The following is a 10,277-nucleotide window of genomic DNA, read 5'->3' on the forward strand; positions in this document are numbered from 1 at the left end:
ATAATAACAAGAGCACTCAAAGAACACAAACCTCCGCAAGGTAACACCAACGTCCTCTCAACGATTAGCCGGAGATGATTTTTTTAAATGAGAATATCTGAAATATTCGAATGCTCTCACAAACGAGAATGCTAAAACTGAATCCGACCGCTCTCAAAACTTAAGTGAAAAAAATGGAAAAATAATCCAGAATCTTTGTCCAGTACCTGATCGATCCCAATGATAATCATGGAATGCGAAAGTGGGTGTACGGGCCGTATTTGTAATGCTGTGTGTATCGTCTGCAGTAGGAACAGGGACAGTTTTCTCTATGAAGACCTTTTTTAGACTATCTACTGATATAGTGTCTTCACAATCATTAAGGGCTATAGTGAAAAATTTATCCGTGTGTGAAGGAAAATGGAAAGGCCCTGCATACGATGCTGTTAACGGAGGTTTAACAACATCGTTGTGCACAAAAACGGGAATCCAAGAAGTAAAGCTTCCTTCAAGGCAGAGCTAGAAAATGCAATTGTCAAGTAAGTAAGAGATTTTAAAGAGGAATGATATATTCAAAATTGGTAGAACTAAAAATTTTCGAGGATAAATTAAATTTATTATTGTTGTGAATATGTTAGTGTTATTTAATTTCTGAACGGTTTTGCTGTCGTTTGTTTATGTAGTTTGATTTCTTTATCCATCAGTTTCTACTAAGATAGAGACGCAAGTAAAATTAATAATAGTGAAATGAAAATAAAAGTTTCCAAACAGAAACGGCGCCATAACTTACGTGGAAACCATGAGTGTGCTTCGAAAGGAGAAAAAATCAGAGAAAGACTTGAAAGCGAACGTAAGATCGTAATACTTCTTGTAAAGTAAATATAACAAATATTCCAGAATCCTCGTCCGGTACAGGATCGATCCCAAAATCTAATTATTTCGTGCCAGTCATGAGGACAAACATCCCTGAAAGTTCCCTCCGAATGCATCCGGCGGATCTTGAGATATCTATTCCACGGACAAACGAACAAACACAACTGAAAACAGCACCTCCGCTTTCGTTAAGGCGGAGGTAATAATAATGATGATGATAATAATAATAATAATAATAATAATAATAATTAATTCGTTTTATTGGCCACAAGGGCTAATATCAATTAAAAACATATAAGGACAAAGACAGGACGAAGATTACAAAAGGTTTTGTCCGAAAAGGTAGGAAAGTTCGTCTAAACAGAGGAAGAAAACGGAGAAAGATATAATAAATAAATAGATAAATAAATAGATAAATAAATAAGTAGAACTCCCAAAGGGGGAGGCACTTCGAAAAAGGAAAGGTTACACGTGGAAAAACCCATAAAACCACGGGAGCCTGGTCAGAAAAAATAAGAAAGAAGTATAGAGCCCTTTCTCCTTTTACATTACTTTTTTTTTCTTTTTTTTTTCTACAGGTGTATTCTCAGAATTGGTCCGTTTATACTGGCCATTCTTCCAACAGTCACCCATCTTTCAACGAATTTGCTATGAGACAGCACTTCCCTCTCTACTCTCATCTTCCTTTTCAAGTGGAACTTGAAAAAGTTCATGAGGCCTTGGCCAAAGAGGAAAGTGTCTGTTTTTAGCCCTTTCAAAAGGGTCCACCATATCACCTCTTTCGCTACAGCCACTAGGCATAGGAAAATTGCCTTGCCCTCCCGGTTAAAGGAGGTCGGCGGGTCAATTCTCACGATGGATTCAGCTGATAGCCGGATCCGTCCTACACGTGACAATAGCTGTTCGATATAGACCCACAGGTCAGCAATGCTCGGGCACTGGACGAGTGCGTGCAGAACGGTTTCGTCGTCCTGAGCGCACCTCGGGCAGGCCCGGTTGACGGCACTTCCGTGTCGGTAGAGTTTATCTCGAACGGGTAGCGCACCTCGGTAGCACTGCCAGGTGAGGGACCTTTGGAAATTATCCATGGGCCCCGGCCCGAAAGTTCTCCTGAACAGACTGTTTAGCTGATTATCCTCGACGCCTAGAGTTTCCCCGAGAACGTCGTCGCACTTTTCTCCCACTAATCCTCTATAGAACGCTAGAGTAGAGCTACTACCGATCGCACTGCCCGCCTGACTGAGGGCGGTGAGAGCTTGGCGGCACTCGAGGTGCCAAGCGCCCTTTCTCGGTCTACGTTTGATCCAGGATTGCAGCTCTGTTAAAGAAACGAGCTGTGGAAAATCGCGTCTGACGAAAGGCAACCAAACTTGTTCACCGTCCAGGAAACGCTTGAGATGTCGTAGCCTGAGCGCATGTTTGTGCATCAGCAACCACGGCATGCCAAGGCCTCCGTTCAGCGGCTGTTGACAGTAGATGGAGCGCCTGACCAGTGGTACCTGACCATTCCACAAAAAGTTGAAGAGCAAGTGTACTATCTTGGTTAACCAGCGGTCGGGACAAGGGACGACGGTCAAACGGTAATAGATGACGGATGCGATGTACGCATTCGCCACCTCCGCTCGACCTTTCAAGGAGAGCTTCCTCTCAGCCCATTTCTGGGTGAGGTTGGCCACCCTGTTCGTCACTTCTTCCCAGTTTTTCTCCAACTGGAGGTCCGGACCGAACCAGACCCCGAGCAGTTTAACGGGTCCGTCTGTCCAGCACCCTACGACGCTGTTGGACGGCATGGACTTGCCCCTCCAGGTGCCTAGTTGCAAGCCCACTGACTTTACCGCGTTAAATTTCGCACCTGTTACCGCTTCATACTCGTTTCGTGTTTCGCCAATCAGGTCAATATGCCTGTGGCTCGACACCATCACGGTGACGTCGTCGGCATAGGCAGACACGCTCCTTCCACATCCCAGATCGCGCGGGACGCCCCTTCCACATCCCAGATCGCGCGGGACGCCCCTCAAAACCTCCAACTTCCGCAGTAATGGCTCAAGAGTCAACACATACAGAAGGGAGGAGAGAGGACACCCTTGGCGAACCGAACGCGAGATGTTGAACGGTTCCGATAGATGGCCGTTCACCCGTATGACCGAGCAGATGCCGCTGTATAAAGCAGCTATCCACCCGCGGAAGACCGGACCGAAGCCAGCTGCCTTGAGAACAGCTGCCAGGTATCGATGGTCGATCCTATCGAAGGCTTTAGACTAATCTAAATTGATCAAAGCCCCACCCGCGCCAGCTTCGTTACCCACCCTCTCTATGATGTAGCGCATGGGATGGAGGTTGTCGTGGATAGACCTGGTCGGCACGGTGCATGTCTGCGCCCTGCCGATCAGTTTGCCCACGACAGGCGCCAATCTCTTGGCTAGCACCTTGGCCAAGATCTTCAACTCTGTATTGAGCAGAGTGATGGGCCTAAAGTTCCCTATAATGTCCCCCTTGTTTGGGTCCTTTCTTAGCAAAGCCACCACTCCTCGACAAACAAAAGCAGGAATTCTCCCGTTTTGTTGCCAGTTGCAGTAGACGTTTTCCAAGACGCCCGCAAACAAGTCTGGCATTGACGTATAAAGCTCGTAAGGCAGACCATCCAAACCCGGCGATCTACCTCTCGTGCAGCCTTTCATCGCTTCCTGTACTTCCCAGGCAGATATGGGTCCTTCGCAGCACTCGGCTTCGCTGGTCGAGAGTTGCGGCAGGCCGTCTAGGTACACACCGAAGTTCGTCCCGAACAATTTAGCAAAGTGCTGCTGAAAGGCTGCACACATCTGCTTCGGTTCCGAAATCTCGCAGTCGTTCTGGTCCACCAAAGACCGAATGGTCGCTCTGTTGCCACGCTTCGCCTCAACCACGCGGGCCCATCGAGCGGCCTTAGTCCCCTCCCCGCTTACCGAAAGTGCTTTAGCTCTGACAACGCAGCCTTCATGCTTGGCATCAAAGTGTTGGTCGAGGGCCAACTTCGCTGCTAACACGTCGGTTGCGATGCCTGTCCTAAGAGCCTCGTCTAGTTTGTTAACTAAATCCCGCTCTGTTTTCTTACGTTCTACAGCTAGAGCCTTACTAAACCTAATTGATTCTGCTCTAATTGCCCGCTTCAGGGCGAACTACCAGTTGTTATTGATGATTACTCCGGTTAAAGCCCTCTTAACTAATAAACTAATCCGGTCTTTGTAGGCTTTGCACGCCGTTATCGACGCGTTTAGCTTCCAGTAACCGGGGCCTTGTCTATGGAGCCTATCTAAGTCGACCGTACAGATCACGAATTTGTGGTTCGTGTAGCCGACTATGTTGAATTGTGGACACCCTATGCTATCCTTATCCGCTGGTCTACAGAAAATTCTATCTAAGTACGATCTAGACGACCCGATGCGATTAGTCCAAGTCCACATTGGCACATTCGGGTTGTCTAGTCGATACCTGTCGGACAACTGAAAGCGTTTGAGCAGGTTGGCGAGGTTCTTGCATCCCCCTTTCCTATTAGATGCTCCCGCACCCACCCTATCGATACGTTCGTCTAGGACAGCGTTCCAGTCCCCAACTAGCACTAAAGTGCGAGAAGTACCTAGGAAAACCTCCAGACGTTTGAAATAATCCGACTGCCCTGCTCCTGTCGGAGCGTAAGCAGCCAGTAGTCTGAAAGCAGCGCCGTCACTACTATCGACGTCCAGGACCACCAACTTACCTTCCGGATCCAGGAAGACTGCCCTTAATTTCAAGTCTAGGCCTTTCCGAAATAGCACCGCAGTACCTCCACCGCCCGCTCCCGGCCGACACGGAGATAGGAAAATCTCGTACCCGCCAAAAAGGGCTGCGAGTTCCTGTGGGTTGGAGAGCCTGGTTTCGCTAATGGCTGCTACATCTACACTGTAAGACCTCAGGTCGTCCAACAGGTGACCTTGATTCCAAGGCGACCCGAGGCTTCTCACATTTATGCTTCCGATTCTGAGAATTACCATGTATTTTAAAAAAGGAAAGTATTAGAGGAGAAAAGGCTCTACTTACTGTTTTCTGGTGGGGTGGCTCCCCTATGTTTCCGTGTGGGTGTTTCCACTAAATTCCGATAAAGGCTTTGGGAAAAAACCTCTCCCTAGCGACCCAACATCATTCGGAAACTTTTCTTTTATTTTATTATAGTTTTCTTGGGTTATTTTTAGTGTGAGTATGTGTGCTGGCGGTGCGTTGTGTAGGGGTATAATGAAATGTGTGGTGCTTGTATTTGTACTGTTTTTTAAAAAGTTTAATAAGTGTTCATTTTTGGTGTTGATGGCTGTTACGTTTGTGGTGTGTGTGAGTGTTGGTGTTTGCGGTGGAGAAGGTGTTGCTATTTGTTGTGAGTGTGTGTTGTTGTTACCGATGATGTTGGGAAGCTCACTTTTTTCGCGCCTCCCCTCTTTGTCAATTGTTTCTTTTGTCTTTCTTCTTCGTTTTTTTGTTGGTGGTACAGTGTGCCACTTCCCTTTCTCACTATCAGTGCTCGCACAATCCGAGCTGATCTGATCTGGAAAGGGAATGTTTGTTGGATCTGGTGAAGATTCTTTTACAATTTCTGTTGTTGTTGTTGTTGTTGTTGCTGGTTCTGTTGTTGCTGGTTCTGTTATCTTTTTTGGTGTGGAGGTTTTTGGTGTTGGTGTTGGTTTGGTGATGGCTGGAGATGGTGGTGTCGCTTTTCGCGGTGCTGGTGGTGATGGTGTTGGTGGTAATGGTGTTGGTGGTGTGGAGGCTTTTGGTTGTTGTTGTTGCTGTAATTTTCTATTTTTGTCTGCCTCCATTCTTTGCTTAAAATAGAATAGGAAACCGGACATAGTCTTAACTGAGAATGGAAAAAAGAATAGGAAGCCGGACATAGTCTTAATTGAGAAAGAAAACAAACTATGCTGGATCATAGATATAGCATGCCCAGCTGACAACAAGGTATACTATAAGGAAGAAAGAAAAGTCGAGAGATATGGCAGGTTAGCTTAGTTAAGCAGTTGTGGTCGATGAAAAATGTAGTAGTAGTACCAATAATTGTCGGAACCCTGGGAACAGTGAGCAAAAATCTTGAGAAGCATGTGGAACAAATAGGGGCTGCAATACTCCGGAAGGTGCTCGAAAAATAAGAGGTGTTACCTTAGTTCACTGATAGTGAAGAGCTGACACTGTAGTACATCTCCAGTGTTAGAAGTTGTGCAAAGACAATAATAATAATAATAATAATAATAATAATAATAATAATAATAACAGCAACAACAGTATTTCAGTATTTAAAATTTTTCATTCATGCATGCAATAGAATTTTTACAAGAGGATCAAAAAGTATGTGGAGGATGGGCAAGAGAAAGTTTGAAATATTACACAATACATTTAGACGTTAATAATTTTTTTAATTACCCTAAGGTGCTATATAAAATACACTTGTAATCTTTTAAAAAGATATCTGTTAAAGGAAATGCTTAGAGAAAAATCATTTACAGATGAGAAGTTACCCTCAACATTGGATCAGAGTAACCAACACTATTCTCCCGCCACTGCCGTTTCTCATGCAACTTATATAAATAGTCAGAGATATGGCTGAAAATTTCAGCGTGTGCTTTTAGATATTTCCAGTTTTAGAAATACAGTTCTATAGATTTTGCTTTTTTCAGTTGAGATCATTCTCATATATATATATTCAAGAGGACTTGTTATACTATTTCGTGTATTAAGATATTTAATCAGTCTTTTCGTTAGCAGAGATATATAATTTTTTTCTTCGGTTTCTCCTAGGTTATCTGTTGTGTCTCAGAAATGCTGTTGCGTTTTAAAATGATTTTTCTATCAACATTTTTTCTTGCAGCGGTGCTAAGTTCAAACATTCTGTCTTTTTATATAGTATTGAGGGGAAGTTTGTCTTCACACAGTTGATATATGAATGGGCTGTAATAGTTGGAACTGTGTAAAAATTATAACTTGTAATGTTTTTGTTGGTGTTCCTGACATTGTCCTCCAAATTTCTTATCCGAACATCCTGAAATTTTCTTCTATTACTTATTCTCCATACCGTTCGTGTTTCTTTTTCTTTTTCTCTTGTAAATTACGTTGCTTGTTTTGATTTCGTTAGGTTCTTTTTTGGCCTTTGTAGTGTTTCGTCGTGTGGCAAAGACATATATAGTAGGCCATTGTAGTGCTTTGTCGTATTGCATAATCATATGTAGTAGGTATCTTCGATGTGAAAGTAAAATGTGTATCAATAAATTTTTTTTTAATCTGTGAAAGAAACCTGTTTCTCAGTTGACTATCCCAACCCTGACGTCGACAATATGAACACATGCGTTTCTGCGTCGTTACATTTCATTAACTACGTGTACCAAACCATCGTTCGTGGACACGAAAAACTGACAAAGTTTATTTACACATCAGCAACTGCACCGTTTGCTATTCTGAATTAAGAGCGACCAGCTCTTAGTAATCATGAATGACGATTCATTATACGTAGCTGATGAAGCATAATGACGCAGAAACGCATGTATTCTACGAGTCTGCGATGTCGTTCATAGTCTAGTAGTGTTTACATTAATATTGTTTATAGGAAAAATTTCTTCTCTCGAGACAACCAGTGCAGCTTATTGTCTTTTCACATCTGAATGCACACGAGCATGTTAAGCTTAACTGTAAACGTACACACACACATGCATATGTTATATCTAAATATGTATTATATATATATATATATATATATATATATATAGATATATATATATATATATATATATATATATATATATATATATATATATATATACATGCATACATACGGTGGAATGTCCCAATAAAAACCTCAATAAAATGCAGACATAATAGACCGGATATAGTAATCTGGGACAGAGAAAAGAAACTGGGTACAGTAGTAGAAGTCAGCTGTCCTGCGGATGTCAACATTACACTAAAGCTTAGAGAAAAAGAGACAACTACGCCGAGCTACTGAGAAATTTGCAGATACTCCACCCAGACTAGAAGTTCAGATTCATACCCGTGATTGTTGGGGCATTGGGATATGTAACGAACTGCCTCAACAAAAACCTGAAAAAATTAGGGTTCTCAAAACCTGAAAGAAAAAGGCTGATTAGAAGACTACAGACTCAAGCCATCAATGGAACTGTAAAGATATGTAAAACTTTCCAAAAGTTTAGCACATAAATACATATGCATGCATCTAGACATGAAAATATGTACATAAAAACGCATCCATAAAACAAACATACAAATCTGCGCATACACTAACACCAAATCCTGCACACACACACACACACACACACACACACACACACACACACACATGTGCACAAATACCTAGATGATGTTGATAAAAGTTCCAATGAAGGAGCCTTGAATCTATGTTAGAGTCCGGCTCTTTCTCTATTGACAAGAAATACAGAAATGAAACTGATTGATAACATACATGCATGCATACATACATACATACATACATAAACCCCTGTAAACTCCTTGTCATTCATGTTAAGGAAGTCTGAAGGATATCTCACTGGTTCACAAGGAAACAGAAATACCAAAATTACACAGTTTCTTTGTAGGTGACTTAAAACTGTATGCAAAGAATATCCATGAGATGAAAAAGAGCCTTGACCTAGTTAGTTACAACATTTTCAAAGGAGGTGGGGTTGGAGTTTGGTCAGGATAAATGTTGTTATATGGTTGTGAAAAGGGGGAAAACTATAAACTAGACTAGTAACATCTCCATCAAGAATTTGACTGTTTCCCCTGTATCTGACTAGGAATATTACAGGTATCTATAGGTGGATGAAAACATATCTTACAATGGTACCTGTAACAAAACACGTGTCACTAAAGAATATTACAGCTGAATAAAGAAAATTTGGACCTCAGAACTCTCTGCTTTAATAAAACAGTGGCCCACAATGTGTTTGCAGTGCCAGTACTCATACCAGTACTTGGGCTGCTTGATTGGACGCTCAATGAGATCCGAGCCATTGATGTGAAAACCGAAGAATACTAACAAGCACACATCATTTCCACATAAACAGTGACGTAGACCACCTCTACCAAAAACGTAAACAAGGCGGCAGAAGTTTAACATCTAGCCAAAATGCCTTTGAATATCGCATCATATCTCTACGGCAACTTCTTTTAACGACCAAGTGTTGAAGTGCATCCCTTGACCAAGTTTACATACATGAGGCTGATAACATCATAACATTTGGAAGGCAGCTCCTTGAGCAACACTCTTTGTCTGTTAACCTAGAATACATGCCCAAAGCAGTCGCCCGGCTCTACCGCAACGTATCATCAGACGAAAGGATGAGCCTATATGAGTAGAAGACTATGTATGGATTTGTTAGTACAAAGATCCATGATGATAGTAACATCGATCATCAAAGCTGTTTATCATGGACCAATAGCTGGATTACTACCGCCCTCTTTGAAGGGTATGCGTTTGCAATCCAGGAACAGGAAATATTAACCAAGTACCTAATGCACAAAAGGGATAGAGATGCAAGAAAAACCGTAAAAGGTGACAACCGATGCAGACTTTGTGGAGTTCACACTGAAGATATCACCCACATCATAAGCAGTTGTCCAAAAATGTTATCACGGTGTTATCTACCGATGAGACATGACATTGTAGCTAGGTCACTCTATAATGAAATCCGCCGGAAAGATAATCCCGAGGACAAAGAAATACAAACCCAAAATATGGTAGAGGCCATAGCCACTCATAATAAAAAGGAATACTGGTGGAATATACCAGTGAAGATCTCAATAAAGTGTAAGCACAACAGACCTGATATAATGATTTGGGATAGAGAAGAGAAACTGTGCACAGTTGTGGAAATTAGCTGCCAAGCGGATGTTAACATAAAGCTGTAGATCAGTGAAAAAGGGAACATCTATGCTGAACTATTGAGAAATCTGCAGTTACTCCATCCAGATTACAAGTTCAGATTTATACCTGTAATTATTGGATCCCTGGGATATGTAACACACTGCCTAAATACCAATCTTGAAAAATTAAACTTCTCAAAACCAGAAAAGAGGAAGCTAATGCGAATACTACAGATCCAATCCATCATTGGAATTGTAAAAATCTGTAACACTTTCCAGTGTTTTATCATTTAAATATATATGAGCATGTCTAGATATGTAACTATATGCATGAGAATACATACATAAAACATACAAATATGCACATACATACATACATACATACATACATACATAGAAACAAAAATACCTTGTAGTTGATGCTGAAATTCCAATGAAGGAACCTGGGTGACCTAATTGTAGATCGCTGACTACATGCTTCCAACAAGTCAGGTCTGCATGCTTCACTGCAGGACTTTCGAATAAAAAGTGGGGATGCAACAGTAAAAGTGTAA

The sequence above is a fragment of the Octopus bimaculoides genome, chromosome 1, assembly GCF_046866305.1.
Source record: "Octopus bimaculoides isolate indiv1 chromosome 1, ASM4686630v1, whole genome shotgun sequence".
NCBI classification, from domain to species: domain Eukaryota; kingdom Metazoa; phylum Mollusca; class Cephalopoda; order Octopoda; family Octopodidae; genus Octopus; species Octopus bimaculoides.